Source organism: Lotus japonicus, chromosome 2, assembly GCF_012489685.1.
Source record: "Lotus japonicus ecotype B-129 chromosome 2, LjGifu_v1.2".
Taxonomy (NCBI): domain Eukaryota; kingdom Viridiplantae; phylum Streptophyta; class Magnoliopsida; order Fabales; family Fabaceae; genus Lotus; species Lotus japonicus.
Window position 1 is genome coordinate 5981466 of NC_080042.1, and position 16571 is coordinate 5998036.

Here is a 16571-nt window from a genome sequence, read left to right on the forward strand (position 1 = left end):
GTTGGTATGAAGAAGGAAGGAAATAAAAGAAGGGAAACCCTAGGATAAAGAATTGGAATTTCTAAATTTATGCAGGGTTATTTTTGTCTAAAATTTATTTCTTTTCCTAATTCCCCCACTTTTGGGGGAACAAAAAGTTGAAGTTGGAGGTATTTTGCTCCCCTCCATTTCCCTCCCCTCCTCTCCCCTCCTAAAGTTTGAACCAAACAAAAACAGATTTTAAAAATCTCTCTCCTCCCCTCCCCTCCCCTCCGTTCTCCTCCAACCAAATCATCCCTTATAGTTGAATCTCTCATCTTTTCATGCTTGTCCTTTAGCAAACTCTTCTTTTTCCCTCTTGAGCATTTCTCTGTCTATTTTCCCCCTTTGTATTTTATTTGATTTTCCTATAGTATATTTCCAGTTATGAGAAGGATATTGCTAATGCCTTCTCTTTTAATCTTCTGCTTATAACTATTTCATGTTTTCTCGACGTTGTTTCTTTTGTCTATTCCTTTGGAGGATATCTTATCCTTTCCCTGGTTGTTCTTTCCCTCATTCTTGTCTCCTATAAAACTTCTACACATATAAAAATATATTATGCGCTGAGCATCACTACAAAAAAAACGTTATTTAATGGGGGTTTTTTAGCGGGGTTTTTGATAACTCCCGCAAATGTCGTTAATTTTAATAGTTAAGGGGGGTTTTAATAACCCCCGCAAAAAATTTCACTAATTACCTCTCATCTCACTCTCACTTTGAACTCGTTCTCAATCTCCACTGATTTCAACCTCCACTGATTTCTTCTGATTCGGCTCTCAATTTCACTCTCGATTAAACCCTAAAATCTCCTCTCATCCTCTTCCTGATTCCTCAATCTCCAGTGTTTCACAAGAAAACGCTCAATCTCAGCTTCACTTGCATTTTACTGGTAAGAACTCAACTCCACTTCGATCTAAGTTTCAATTTTGCTTCTAGTAAGAACTCACAAAACTCTATTTTACATCTCAGGTCCATTTCTCTGCCCTCACAGTGCAAAATCGTCTCAACCGGTTTGTTTATCTTCTCCCTTCATTTTTTTTACTTGAATTGGGAATTTGAAGTTTTGTGTTGTTTCTTTTGGTTTCAGAATTTTAGTTCTGAAAGTAGTGTAGGAACTAGGAAGATATTGAAAGCTGAAGGATTGAGTAGTAGGTGTTGATTGAATGCTTGATTTAGCTTATTTAACTTGATTATTATAGCTGCTCATTTTGCTTCATTACTCATTTTTCTGTTCAAATTACTGATACTATGCTCCAAAAAATGTAGCAGGAAATGGTAGCCTTCTTTTCACAAAACATGTAATTTTAACGTATAAACTATGCTCTCTATAGATGAGTACTTCATTTAGTTAAAAACCTCTTCATCTAAGATAAAAAATCCTAGGTTTTTATACTGTTAATTTTTCTCATTTTCTGTTTGCGAATCAGTTTGTTGTTTTTATTTTTACTTTTGAGGGCTAATTGCATAATTTGGAACTTTGTCAGCTTCAAGAACTCTCAATTCCAATATTAAGTTTGTCCAGAAAGAAGCAGTCTCTGTTTATGTTTATTTGCCTCAACATAATTTCAATGTGTTCTATTTCTGATATGCCTGAACATAATTGTCATTCATCACTTCTGAACCCTGATTTTTTTTCATTTTTTATTTGTTTTTGCTTTCTGCTCTTCTATTAAGCTCTCTTTGCTCTTCTGTGATGTTGAATGCCGATCCTCTTCTATGTCTGTGATTTTGAGAACCTTGATACTCCACTGGCTTATGTGCCAAACCATCTCAATCTGATTGGTGTTTATTGAAGGATGGAATGGCCTTAATTGAAATTTGGAATTTTGGAGGACTTGTTAAATTGTTTGGAATGGAAGTTTAAAATACCGTACTGATGATGATTGAGTTTAGGTTAAGATGTCTATAAAATAGGTCTTAATCAATGGGAAAATGAATGAAAAAAGTAATCAATTTTGGATGAACTCTAATTGAAGTCCCAAAGAAGGTGATAAGATGATAATGAAATGTGCAAAGTATGTCCTTAAAGTGAACTTTTATAGCATGTCTTCTGCATGGCCTGGAATTTAGGTTATAGGCATGTTGTGTGCGAGAGGTGACACACTGAGAGTTCTGACATGCATATTTAAGCATGACCACAAATTAGAATTTTTTATATACTTTTATGTTTATAAGTTTTGTATTATCTACTAAATAAAAATGAGGACCATGTCTCCGTTATCAAGGAGTACAGGGGAAAGATTGAAGCTGAGTTCAACAAGATATGTGATGGCATTTTGAACCTCCTTGAGTCCATAGATGATGATATTTATAGCATTTTATTTAAATGCTTGTATAAAGTAGTAGTGGCTACTTTCGCTACTCACATGCTAAACTCAATTTGTGGTTAATTGATCCAGGATATTGTTCTTGCTGAACTTGCCCCCACCCACCCGATTAGGCTCGGTCTTCCGCTCAACTTTTCTGTGTTCTATTATGAAATCCTTAACTCACCAGATCATGCTTGTAATATTGCAAAGCAGGTATCTTTACTTGTTATCTGATATGAAGGTTGTTTTTTTTTAATTCCTGGCTGTTGTATCTTAATTGATCATCGATGAAGAAATTATCTTTATGTGTGGTTGAGTATGGACTGTAGACCTTAGTGGGAATCTGTTTTGTCCATCACTTGCATCAAAAAGTTGGCTTTTGAACAGAATTTGCAATTTGCAGGCTAATCTATCATATAAAATGAAGTGATATAATTTATTAATTTTGTTGGGGATATTATTAGAATTTAGATTTTTTTTAAGAGATTGACCTTATTACAGTGAAACTGATTTCAAACCGATCATTCCTTAATCATTTTACTCTTTTATTGAACATACTGATATATTTTGAAGTTTACTTAGCATTTGGCATTTCTTGTTAGGATGGATCTAAAAGCTCTATGATGTTTTATAATTTTTTTTCATTTCTCCTCTTTGTTCCCTTTAGTGATTTATGATAAATGTTCAACTATGGCAGGCATTTGATGAGGTGATTTATGAGCTTGACACATTGGGTGAAGAGTGGCGGAAAATTAGCGGTGCTTGAGAGATGAAGATTTCGTGATCATCATGACTTATTCATACATCTTACCAATTGGTTTTTAAGTCTCCAACTCTCTTTCCTCCAACAATGATGTCATTACTTATTTTTTTCATTTATATTATTAAGGGTATAAATGTAATTTTAACTCATATCTCTCTTCAATCTCTATCATATTTTTAATATGACATCTTGTGGTTTTTTGAATAAATTAAAATAATAAACAAGAAAGCAACAAGTAAACAAGACCTACACAACAACGTCGGTCCGATGTAAGAAGCGGACTGAACTTAGCCGGGGAAGGACCAATTCTGAAAACCATACTGAAAACACAAACCCAAAGAAACAAGTATGTCAGCTCACATATTAGCCTCACACGAAACATGCAGGTTGGAACTAGAAGCTAACACGCCGCACACGAGTAGAGATATCAACGATATCCACCAACAAAGCTCCCAAGTCCGACGTCAAAGAAGAAAGTTCCAACATCCTAATAGTATCAAGCAAGTCATTCTCACAAATGACATGCCAAAAACCCAAGTCCTAAGCTAAGAGAAAACCATACTAGATGGTTGTTGACTCAGCTTAGAGCGCACATCACCGCTAATTTTGTGTGCACATATACAACATATCTCTTCATTTGTGTTTGGCTGTAGACTTTCTGGATTGATAACTTGGTGCAAATTTTGTAATTCCATAAGCTTGTTGTCAAACCTTGATGTCTGAATTCTTTCGTGAGAAGAAAGTGTAAACCTTTTTTTGTAGGAGTCATGCTTGTTCCATAGAAGAGAGTTTGAGATAAATTTAAGTTTGTCTGTATTTTCATACTTGTCTTTTTTCTTGCAATGTAGTAGTCTAGGTTACCTTTGAACTTAGTGGGACAAATTTAACTTTATCCTCATACTTGCCTAAACAATCACAAACAAATCAGCACATATATTTGTGAAGAATCCATTACATGCCTATGCTTTATTCTTTTAGATGTTAGAGTATATATGATTTGGCTTCTTTTCCTAATATTCTCTCAGTTCTCATTGCTTTGTGATAGTATGTGTGACTGCTTGGACTTGTTAACAAATAAGTTGGATGAACACAGCCAGGATGAGGAGACACATGGAAAACCAGTTCAAAATGAACTCTTACTAATTTTTCAGATTATAGATGCCCTGAAAGTATTGCTCATGTGCCTAGTTAAAAAATGAGATAGACATTTTTCATAAGCAAATTATAAAATCTTACCCTATACTAGTGTTAGCTAGTGTGTACGGATTGCTATGTAAGTGAATGGTGACATCACCATAAAGTTTTGCTATGCTGAGTTATCAATTTGTTAGAGGCAGTTAGATGGTTAGCAACTGTTGATAATTGTTAGAACTTGGTTTGTACATGGTAGTATAACAAAAAAAATGCTCTCTTACTGAGGTTCTGTTCTTTTGCACAATTAATTGATTTTGAGCATTATTACTATCACCAATTAGAAGTAAGTAAGTAGACTTCTAGAATCTAGACCACTCTATGTTTCAATTCTCATGAGGGATGATCAATTATCTAGAGATGCTAGAGGTCCCTAATGACATAAAAACAGTGTAAATAATCTCTTGCATTTAAGGGAGGTTGAAAACTCCTGTTAAGAAAAAGCTTGCGGATAAGGGAGGTTTAAAACCGCCGCTAAATCCATATGCAGGTACCAGGGTTTGTTGAGAAACGCTGCTAATGATTTGTGGGGAGTGTAACTTCGGGATTTTTCAAAGGCAAATTCTCCGATACCCGCTTAAAAGAAATGGGTTCCATACCCTTTCAAAGGCAAATTCTCCGAACCCTTCCCTGCAACCCTCATAACCGCTTCAACCCAAACTGCTTGCTTAGCTTCGACGGCTGTTGATATATGCAAGTTCGTGTCTCTCGCTTTCTCTCCCACTTTTGCCTCTGCTCCGAGGAATAGGCTTCTTCATCTTTTCCAATTCTGGTAATTATTTCGTTTCACTTCTTTTCTTTTTCATTGGATTACTGCATTTGTTACTGTTATAGTGTTAATGGTAGTATCTGTTGGATTCTTTGTCATATATTAATCTAGTGTTTTTGAAAGTTCAAAACTTTCCCTTTGGTTTTCCTATAAGAATAATGGCAAACTTATCATCCTAGAATCCTCCAATTAAATACACGATTCATAATTCATTCACCACTTGATTTTGCTATAAAAGTTGGTAATTTGTTTGAGGTTTCCACTAATCAAGGTTGGTTCATTGCATTTTAAGGTTTAGATGTTATCAATTTGTTATATTTAAAAGATTTGATTTTGGTATCTTCCAAAGTTTTTGAATTCTGTAAGCTGTTCCTTGTTTATGGCGTTGTAACATGACAATTGTGAATTCTATTTCCTCTTTTTAATATACTACCTCAGATCTACTATCCAAAGCTCCACCTCTCCGTAATTTTTTGATAAGATTTGAGGCAGGATTCCCTGATTTACATAGAATGATCAAAGGTCTATGTCTGATTCATTTTTCGGCATAATAAAAATGGGCGAGATCAACAAGAAAATGGCACATACCCATTTGTAATTCCTATGTGTGAAACATTTGACGGTGTTGTTCTCGGTTTGAATCATACGGTACAGGATCTTAGCGTGATGTTATATTATAGGGTGGGAAAAGAAAAAAAGCCACAATCTTATTGCTATGAGCAGTGTTTTAAAACTCGGCTCGGACCGGCCGGTCCGACCGATTGGACTGGGACTCGGTGACCTGATCGGTCCGAGCCACACTTCAGATCGGTTATGCAAGCCACTCGGCTTGAACCGCTTCGAACCGGCCGGTTTAATGATCAAACCGGTGACTCGATCGGTTTTTTGATTGAACCGACGAGTCACCCTTTTTTTTTGTCAATCCGAGTCCACCTTTTCATGTTTTTTTTTTTATTTTTTTATTTTTTGACGTTGGGCCATATGTGGAAGCCCGTTTACCTAATTATTAAACATATTGGGCCATTAAATTGTTTTTTTAGCCCGTTTACCTAATTATTAAACATACTGGGCCATTAAATTGTTTTTTTTTAATCCAGTTGGAAACATTGTGTATGTAATAGAAAAAAACATGATATTATGTTTAAAATGCTGCCAGGAGGGTTCGAACACAAGCCATAGAGGATATATGGAGGAAACTTAACCACTGCACCATCACAATGTTGTTGATTGGAGACGCATTTTATTAATTATATATTAAATATATATTGCATTGGACATTTTTTATGATTTTTTAATATACACCGAGTCAAGCAATCGAACCAGTGACCCACTGGTCCGACTAGTGACTCAGTGACTCAGTACCCCGACCGAGTCGATCACCGAGCCAAGTTTTAAAACACTGGCTAAGAGTCAAACTTTATTTGCATAAAACCCTATATACTCATGTACAAATCATAAGATTGCAAATGTATCATAGTCATAATTCACAAGACTAGCCATTTCATCTTTCAAAACCATCCACAACTTTGAATCAGTTGATGATTCTTCTCACTCCACCCATCATAGCTGTCATTAATTAGTGAGGCAATTGAGCCTAAGCCTTTAAAGAAAAGTACCTCCATCCTTAGATGAACCAAGACCTGTTGGCCAGTAGAGTTATGATACCATATCATTTTACAGTTTAGCTTATCAATAAATACAAATTATATTTCACACTTCTCATAAACGAATTAAATCTTCACTCCCCAATGAAACAAGAATTCTCTCCATTCAATTGCACTGGGGTGGGGCAGAGGACATTAAAGCATAGGACTCCACAAAAATGATTAAAAAATAAAATAAAAATTCAGCTTCACAAAGGGACCTCACAAATCACCAAGCAACAACAGAGAACTTGAATTCGAAGCCATCCCATCGAATTTCCAAAGGAAAAGAAAACCAAAATATAATGAATGATAAATGGATTCACGAAACAAAATACCCAGCAAACAAGGGAAGCAAAGATACTTTTCTAAAAGGAGAAAAAAATCCATTTGTGTTCTCAATAGCTATTTTCTCCAGAAATTGCCAAAAACAAGAATCAAACACGCATGCATTGAAAAACAAATCAGCACCACCCACCGAACCTTGTCTACCGAGTTGGGGATGAAGCTAGACATGGTCCTTCAAAGGAAAAATTGCAAAAAGCTCAAATTTTGCTCAGACCCTTTGATTCATTTTCACTTTTACTAGGTAATAAAAAAAGGTGAAATTTGAAAAGGTGTGTATGTGAAACAATGAAAAGTGGAAAAACTCACTACCATGAAGAAAGGAAAGTCACATCAAGCTTGAGAGCAAGAAGATCTCCAACTCATGACCCTCCTCTGAAGCAGCATTTTTCGTTTTGAAACGAATTGCAGAGAGACATGAACACACGTATCTAACTCGTCCGCTTCCGTAGAAGTTGAATCCTCGGAGGTTGCAAAGAGTGGCTTTTCTGGTTAGCATTTGGAATTGGTGAGGAGTAGACGGTTTGCAAGCAGATTGATTACGACAAAGAGATTAAACAATAGTCAAGGGACTAAATTGTTATTTACAAAATATCCACACTCATTTAAATTAAGTCATTTTTACACAAAAGTCCGTAAGGGTACCAAAACCACTGTTTTTTTGGGTACTAGAGCAATGCTCTTTTTTCAAGACCCCCGCGAAGTAACTCGCGGAGTTTGAAAACCCCCACTCAATGCAAAAAAAAACCCCACTAAATAACGTTTTTTTTGGTAGTGCATTGAGTATAAATCTTGGGTATTTATATAAATAGTACCTTAACATGTTTACAGGAACTTAACATACTTTTAAACTGTTTTACAGAGAAAGCGGAGGAAATCAGAAGAAAGCATGGTAAAAAAGGTTTTCAATAGGAAGGTATGTGGAGATCTTGGCAGTGGAATAGAGCTAATATGAAGGGATTTGGTTACTCTCTTTTCGAGTGGTCGAAAAGTCCGGTGATGTGTGTGTGCTCTGTGTAATTGGGCTATTTTTATTGGGGTTGCGCATGAGTTTTGTGGGTTGTTATTGTGTAGGTTGGGAATGTTAGTTTGTCCTGGTTGTCATGCTCTTGTTTTGCTCTAGTGGTCCATGCGTTTGGTATGCTGGTCTTCTAGAATGCTTTAGTTTTCTCTAGTTTTTTTGGTTCTTTTCCTCTTCTTTTGTATTCGGGTTTAGCACCCTTTGTGCTAAGTGTGAATACAATATTTGGCTTATAAAAAAAATAGGAAGGTATGTGGAGTTAGGAAATTGGCGTAGGCATGTTATATTTCTTATTTACTTTTTCATGAAGAAATGAAGAATACTCTGTTGTGAACCTACTTTCTCATAACCTATAATTAGGTGAGGACATACGATTGGTCTTGTATATAATACTCCCTCGTGTGAGATCCTTTTGGTTTTGAAGTGTAGACAATGTGTTCTCCCATCTATCCTTGTGCTGAAATTTTATTTTGAAAAATGGGGGAATAAGGATTGAACTTTGAACCACTTTGATCATAGAGGTTTTGATTACTATGTCAGGAACAATCCCAAATGTAGGTGTTGTTGGGTAAAAGGATATGAATGGTATTGTGGGTTCTTGTTAGTAATCGAATCAAGTTGGTTGTGGCTAACCTGGACTTTTTTTGATAATTTTGATAGAAGATGAATGAATACGAAGAGGAAAAAGAAGTACAACTACACTGAACAAATCTCCAATATAATAGAAATGCCAGGTAAAGCAAGAAAGTAAAAAAAGAGAAGCTTAATGCTACCATTTCCTCCTACTTGACTACAAAAACGTGGTAGATCACGGAGAGCGTGTCATTCTTCCATCAAAGTAAATTGAACATTCTTCCCACATGCGAATAATTCCTGCGCTTTTGCCAAAACATCATTATCCGACCAACCGCTTCCTAGCTGACGCTTAGCGACATCATAAGCGCCAATCAATTTACCCAATATTTTGTTCATATAATTCTAACGGTTTCGGCATGCAATTCCATCACGCGGAGGATCGAATGAGCAATGCTTATTACAATACTCAGCAATATCTCTCCAAAATGTTTCTCCTTTCTGGTTTTTCCCCACAACACTGCTTGTTCCACAGTTAATCCACCCACTAATTAGCACCAAATTTTGTGCAGTGTTCCATGCTGGTGACAGGGTTCTCTTGCTCTTAGGAGTTGAATCCTCTTGATTTTGAGAGAATTGATTAGCACCAAGAGTCATTTGTGTTGAAAATTCGGGAAATTCAGGTGCATCAACACTCGGAAAATTTTCATTCACCATTGACGTATAACCACTAGACGGGGGTGTTTGAGATGGATATCTCATAGATCCATAAGATGGATGAAAGGATGACTGGTTGAAATTTGGTGCAAAACCTAAATTATGTATGTTTTGAGGACGCTGGGTGGAAAATTGATTTGGATCTTGATAATTGTTGGGATTTTGAGGACGTTGGGTGGAAAATTGATTTGGATCTTGATAATTGTTGGGATTTTGAGGACGTTGGTAGGAAAATTGATTTGGATCTTGATAATTGTTGGGATGTTGAGGACGTTGGTTGAAAAATTGATTTAGATCTTGATAATTGTTGGGATTTTGGTAGTTATAAGGGTAGTTAGAAGAATTCTTGGTGTTGAATTGGTGATTGTTGGGATCCATTTCAAAACAAAGGCTAATAGAAAGATAATAAGATGGTAAGAGAGATAATAATATGGTGAGAAACTTGGTTTTTTTTTCTGTGTTCAAATCAAACGAACCAAGTCTCTATTTATAGAGGAAAAAAAGTTATGAATTTTAGTTAAAAAAAACCAGATAATTCAGTTTAAATTTTTTATCAAAACAAAATCCGCCGGACCAATACGCTCGCGCCACGCGTCCCGCACATTATCCCAGCCGTTTCTCTCTCTCCTCTCCCCTGCCACTCACGCCCCCTGTCTGCGCGTGAGTTACACGCGCCTATCTGAGGCCACTCACGCGTTGACACGTGGCACCAGACTCTCCTCTCAACATTGTTTACTCCTCTCAACATCTCACTCCTCCACCTCATCCTCAACAAACTCTCAACAACCATTACAACCTCTCAACAACTCTCAACATCAACTCTCAACAACCATTGCAAATGGTCTAACAAATCTTTTGTTTTGTTCTTACTGTAAATTATTCTTTGGTCTATAAATACTTATTAAATAAAAATGGAAGAACATTGGTGGTAATTTCCCATTCTTGTTTAGGATGTTGGTGGTAAAGTTATGTTAATAACAAAATTTGTGCATCTTGCAATCCACAAACCGGACTCAATTTTGATAATATTGAATCATTTAATGTCTTTCGGATCTAGTATTGATTAAAGATCCACGTGTATTCTAAAGTCATCCTTCTTTAGGATAAACCGGCGGAGTCATCATCAAAGCAATATTTGCAGTCAGCTCTTGCCCACCCCAACTATGGCCACATATTCTCATCTAACGCACCATGTGAATAAAAGTCAAAGGATACAATATGAGGATGGTGAGTATATCAATGTCTTGTTTGTGGTAATGTTAACTACAATGCCTATTATGGTTGAGAAGTGTCACATTGACTAGAGATATGACTAGATAAGTATTTATAAATAGTAGAGCAACCCTCACCTCTAAGCTAGCTTTTTGGGTAGAGCAACACTCACATATTTGTACTCAAATTCTAATATGGTATTAGAGTCTATCCTATATCCATTTAGTGGAGAACAACCATATATGGGCCCTCGCTAATCTCATTCCTGCAAATTTCACGCTCTAGATGTCTGGGCTTGAGGGGGTGTGTTGAGAAGTCCCACATTAACTAGAGTTATGACCAAGTAAGTGTTTATAAAGGGTACAACAACCCTCACCTCTAAGTTAGCTTTTGTAGTAGAATTAGCCATTAGGCCTAACCCAAGTTGTCAGAGTTACAATGGAAGTGCTTATCCTCACTTAGTGGGGCATGGTTATGTTGTTTTTGTTGTATAGTGGAAGTGCTTATAAAATTGTAGGGGGAAGCTTGAATGCTGATTTCCCTCTAAAGTATGTGTGATAAGATTGGATATATAGTTTTTCTGAAGTGGTAAGGGTGAGCATTAAGAACTTGATGGTTTAGACTAAGGATGAAGAAATTAAGCAGGTTTCTCACTAAGAAGAAATTAAAGCGGGTTTTTCTCCAACAAGTAATTTGAATTTCCCCTACCTAATAAGACTATAAGTTTATGAAATACAAATACACCAATATTGTCGGTCAGTTGCATGTCCTTGGGGCCACCGGCACTAATGTCCATATTTTGTCTATTGTTTTCTCTTTTTTTACTGTCAGGCATTTATGGTCCAGTGAAGCGACTCCTGGAGCAAAATGCTCAAGCTTTTAGTGAAATCACCGCCAATTTATCTACTTACAAGGTGGATATCTCAAACTTATTTTATGTGTGTTTTGGAAGTTCATAAATACTGCTGTAGCTGATGACTTATAAAGCCTTTAAAAACATAGATTGAAGATTTACTTAACCATTGTTTAACGAGTGATTTAATGGTTAAAAACTTACTATGTGTGTTCCCTTGATAATTTATTGGTGTCTTACATAGGAAAAGTGAAAATTGCTGGACAAAGACGAAAGGTTATCTTATTCACATATGGTATTAAATGTTTATATCATCGTATGTCCTTGGAACCAGTTGTTTGATTTGTGTTAAGGTTGTACATTGACCAGAGATTTGGCTAAGTAAGTCCTTATAGTAGAACAATCCTCAGTCCTCAACCTTAAGCTAACTTTTGGGGTAGAGTTTGGTCTAGCCCAAGTTTAAAGATGGCCAAATATTTAAGTAATGTAATTATTTTAATGCAATAATGAATTTCTAAGTTTGCCTCTGATAAATGCGTGCAAGTATTGCATCAGTCAGTGACTCAATTTTCCATATAACAATTTTATTCTATGACCTGGAAAAGTCATGATGTGACCTTCACTTCCTTTAAGTGGTCAAACCTCTGGACCTTGGATAAGACTGTTGTGACTTACAACAGCATTATGATAAAGTTAAGGTACGGTTTGGAAGAGTTTATTTGAGCTTATATTATAGACTTATAGCATAAGCATATATGCAAGTAATCGAGAGAGCTTATGGCCTACGTATAAGCTGTTTTGAACTTATTTTCATAAGCTGTTCATATTAGACTGTTAGCTTATAAATAAGAACTTATGCTTATCCTTAACTTATTTTCAAGTTATTTCAATAAGTTTCTCAATTACCTTATGAATAAGCGCTTATGCAATCAATTCTTAACTAAGCTATTTACCCGAGTTATAACTTAGCTGGGGACAAACATTAAATTGTTCAGTTATTAAAAATTTGAAATTGATTAACAATTTGTAATGTAGGTACGGATTTGTACAAGCTTTCTTATATATATTTTTCCTTTTATTATTTTAGTCCTTTCTGTGCATTGTTATGTTCTCATCTTAATATTCATATGTAAATTAGTTTTTGGCCTCCAAGCTGTGACATTTTATTTTGTAAACTGTGATAACCACTGGCGTAGCCTGTATTTTGACACCGGGTGGCCAATTAGATCAAATAAAATATTAATATGTGTATATTTAAAAACACTCTAAATAATTATAGTTTACAAAAATAAAATGAAGTTGTTTTTACTAGAATTTTGGTTCACTGTGTTCTTTGTTGTTTATCCAAAACACACTGTGACTTGAAACAAGAAACAATATTTTTACCCCACAAATACAATAGTATATTTTGAAAGGAATAACATTTTGCATTAAAAATGTTAATGGAGCAAAATGTAATTGTAATTAAGTATGTTATAAATGTGAAAACGTAATAAATAAACTTCTTTTTAATTTTATATCTAAAAAATTATTTTATTTTATTTTATTTTTATTTTATCCGAACAACATTACTTTTTTAAACTTTTGTGTATGATTTTCATACTCAAATTTAATCTTTTATCTTTTTTTTATCATATTTCATTATATGAAGCATAATTTTATTTAAGGATGATCCGAACAGACTCCACACGTGTAAATCAAATGATATAATTGACTTTTTAAAAGTGAAAGAAATGTATAATGTATAATTAATTTGATCCATTTAATGATGATATTATTTTTATATATAAATGTACCTAATCGTAAAATTAGCATGATATTCTCTCTATAGCTTAGTGGTGTAATGTCCCACGGGAATCTCTAGAGTCGCAGGTTCAAAGCTTGCTAAACACATTTTTATTCATTTTATAAACCTTTTTTGGTTAAAAATTGAAATAAGATACGAGAAATGTATAATGTATAATTAATTTGATCCATTTAATGATGATATTATTTTTATATATAAATGTACCTAATCGTAAAATTAGCATGATATTCTCTCTATAGCTTAGTGGTGTAATGTCCCACGGGAATCTCTAGAGTCGCAGGTTCAAAGCTTGCTAAACACATTTTTATTCATTTTATAAACCTTTTTTGGTTAAAAATTGAAATAAGATACGAGAAGGTAGGACTTGAACACGGGCCAAATAAGTTAAATAAATGATTGTAAACCATTGTTCTACATTGTAACTTGTGTTAATAGTTACCTCACCTTCTATTTATACTTTATCACAGGGGCCATAGGAAAAATTTACATACTATCAATACAAAATTCGAAAAGATGCCAGGGGCCACGGCCATGGTGAGCCACCCCCTGGCTCCGCCCCTGAGGATAACATCAACCTCTTTAGTCACACAAGGCACAACATTAATACCATCCTTAATGAGTATTTTTTTTTGGTACATCGGAAAATACTCTTAATGAGTATGTGAATTTGATGTCATCCAAATCCATTGTTTTTAGTAGCTTTGGATTTGATGTCTATTGCCATTTGAAGTTCACTGGTTAAGTTTTTGCAGCATGACAGAGATGCCTGGCATAATGAGCCAATTGCCCCCACTTCTAGTCTCCATTGATGAGAACCTGACAAGTAGTTTATTACTTAAACAAACTTAGGTAAACTATTCCTTAACTGAACTCATTTCTTATATTCTAGGCTTAAAAGCATTTCTTACCCCTGATGTTTCATGTTTGTGCAACTGTCACCTCCCATCTATTTTCGTCTATGTTTGTACCCTTAATGATACTAAAAAGTGTAGCGAGTACCCCTCCGTCAGTTTGACGTTAAAAAATTAACGAAAGGGACTGACGTGGCTTTTATTTTTATTTTTTAGACCTGACACGTGGAAAATACGTTTGAAATTGGAAAAAAGGGGTGGGTGAGATTCGAACCCAGGCCCTTTGAGTGGCAAAACCAACAGTTAACCAGTTGAACTACATGACAAATTGTTATATTTAGCAACAAAATTTTATTTATATCATTTACTCTCTCTAAACCTATACCAGATCATCATCAATTTCATATCTACCCAGGCAACAATCAAACCCATAAATTTTTCAATTCTTCTCCTCCATTCTACAACAGCTATCTTCTCATCACAACTCAAAAAGAGGGAGAAGCAAAACCCATAAACACATTCAATAAAATCTACCCAGATGCAAGAAACTCCAAGCCAAATCCCTTCTCCTCGTCACTGTTCTCCCACTCTCTCGACCCACTTGCACGAAGCAAGCTGCCATCATTCCCGTTAGGAAGCTAATCGATTTTTGCATCTCGTCATGCGTGTTTCAGTTTTCGCATCTCGTTGTTGTCGGTTTCTGTTTGTGCTTCTCGTCGTGCCTGCTTCTGTTCTGGTAACCCTCTCGCGACAAAGGCAAGTTAAAATTGTGTTCAAGCTTCTGTTTCTGTTCATGGGAGCGGAACTCTGATCAGTTTCGAATCTGGGTCATGCTCAAATATGAAAAATTTGGATTTTTCTTCTTCTTTTGGGGTCTTCTAGTTTGGTCTTCAACGAATTGGGGGTGTAACAGAATTGATTTAATCACCAGATTGGGGAAATTGTTGGAAAGAAACAAGGGATTTTATTACGGACTTTTAAAATTGCTACTGTGATCAAATTAAAAAAACTGCTCTCATCCCTTTTAGTTTTTAAAGATACTTAATTTTCAGGACGAGGTGGTTGATGTTCAGGTAAAATTGAACTTTAATAATTGATTTGGGTGAGAGGGGATGTGGTGGTGGTGCTTGGTGGGGCTTTAATGGTGTTGAGTTTTTGATTTTGAAGGTTGGGTTGGGAGGAAGAAGATGAAGGTTAGGTTGTTTAATTTTGTTTTATGTTAATTTCTGTGTTCTAATGGAGAAGGAGAAGGAAGGAGAAGATGATATGAAATTGATGATGATGAAGGAGATGATATAAATTAAATTTTCTTGCAGCATATATAATTTATGTATGTAGCTCAACTGGTTAAGTGTTGGTTTTGCCACATAAAAGGCCTGAGTTCGAATCTCACTCACTCCTTTTTCCAATTTTAAACATAATTTCCACGTGGCAGTTACAAATAATGAAAATAGACGAAAATAGATGGGGGTGACAATAAATGCATTTAAGCCTATATTCTACTTCTACTATTCATTTCTTAAAGTTGTAGAATCATGCTTCCATGTGTTTTCTTGCATCCCCTATTCCCCTTCTATCTCTAGGACTTGCCCATCCCTGTACTCCTTAAAGTTGTAGAATCATGCTTCCATGTGTTTTCTTGCATCCCCTATTCCCCTTCTATCTCTAGGACTTGCCCATCCCTGTACTCCTTAATAAAATTATGTTTTAAATCAGTAGTGAACTTGCCCACTTTTGTGTCATTCATACCCGAAAATCTAAACTATGGCTTAAGATATGATCATATGATATTATAAAATATCTTTTTAAATTCTTAACAGACCTAATGTCTGGTTACGGTCTCCTACCTTGTGTTTTAAGTTGTAACATCACGAAGGCATTCGAGTCCCCGACATTCATCATCCTATCCTCCGTCGAAGTTTAGTCCATTCATGAATTCTTCATCTATGTGGAGTAGCTAATAGTTCAAACTACTCGCTGTACTCCATGACTATTCCTCTCTGTGTCAATCCCATTAAATTCTCATAAGGATTTTCTGATGAGGACACCATAAACCTTCCTAACTGTGCATGATGAGGAACTATCATACCTAATTGATAGAAACTTAATTTATTATAGAGATGATAGGGGAAAGTTCTGAGGACAAGCTCTGATTACAAAGAAAAAGTAATCAGCTGCTGCCATGTGTACTATAGACGAGGTCCATTATAAAGCAAAGACATTGTTATTCTTGTTTCAACATGCATATATACTTGATTAGTCTGTACGAGGAGGGCTGACAACACTCACTTTCTAACACTCTCTTTGATTGGTTAAAATTAATGTAGGTCCTGCCAGTTTGGTAGTGGGCCCATATAATTTAGTGGGCCCTGCACATATTTTAACCAATCAAACAGAGTGTTAGAAAGAGTGTCAAAGTATGTGTTGTTGGCATTTCTCTTCAGAATAATTACTACTGTTTAGGGAATTGCTGTCATGCTACATAGTTAGATCTTT

At 35.5% G+C, this 16571-nt stretch overlaps 1 pseudogene; it reads left to right on the plus strand.

Annotated features, from left to right (window-relative positions):
- LOC130735971 (uncharacterized) overlaps positions 1–14132 on the plus strand; it is a 34071-nt pseudogene extending 19939 nt beyond the window's left edge.
- The last annotated feature ends 2439 nt before the right edge of the window (positions 14133–16571 follow it).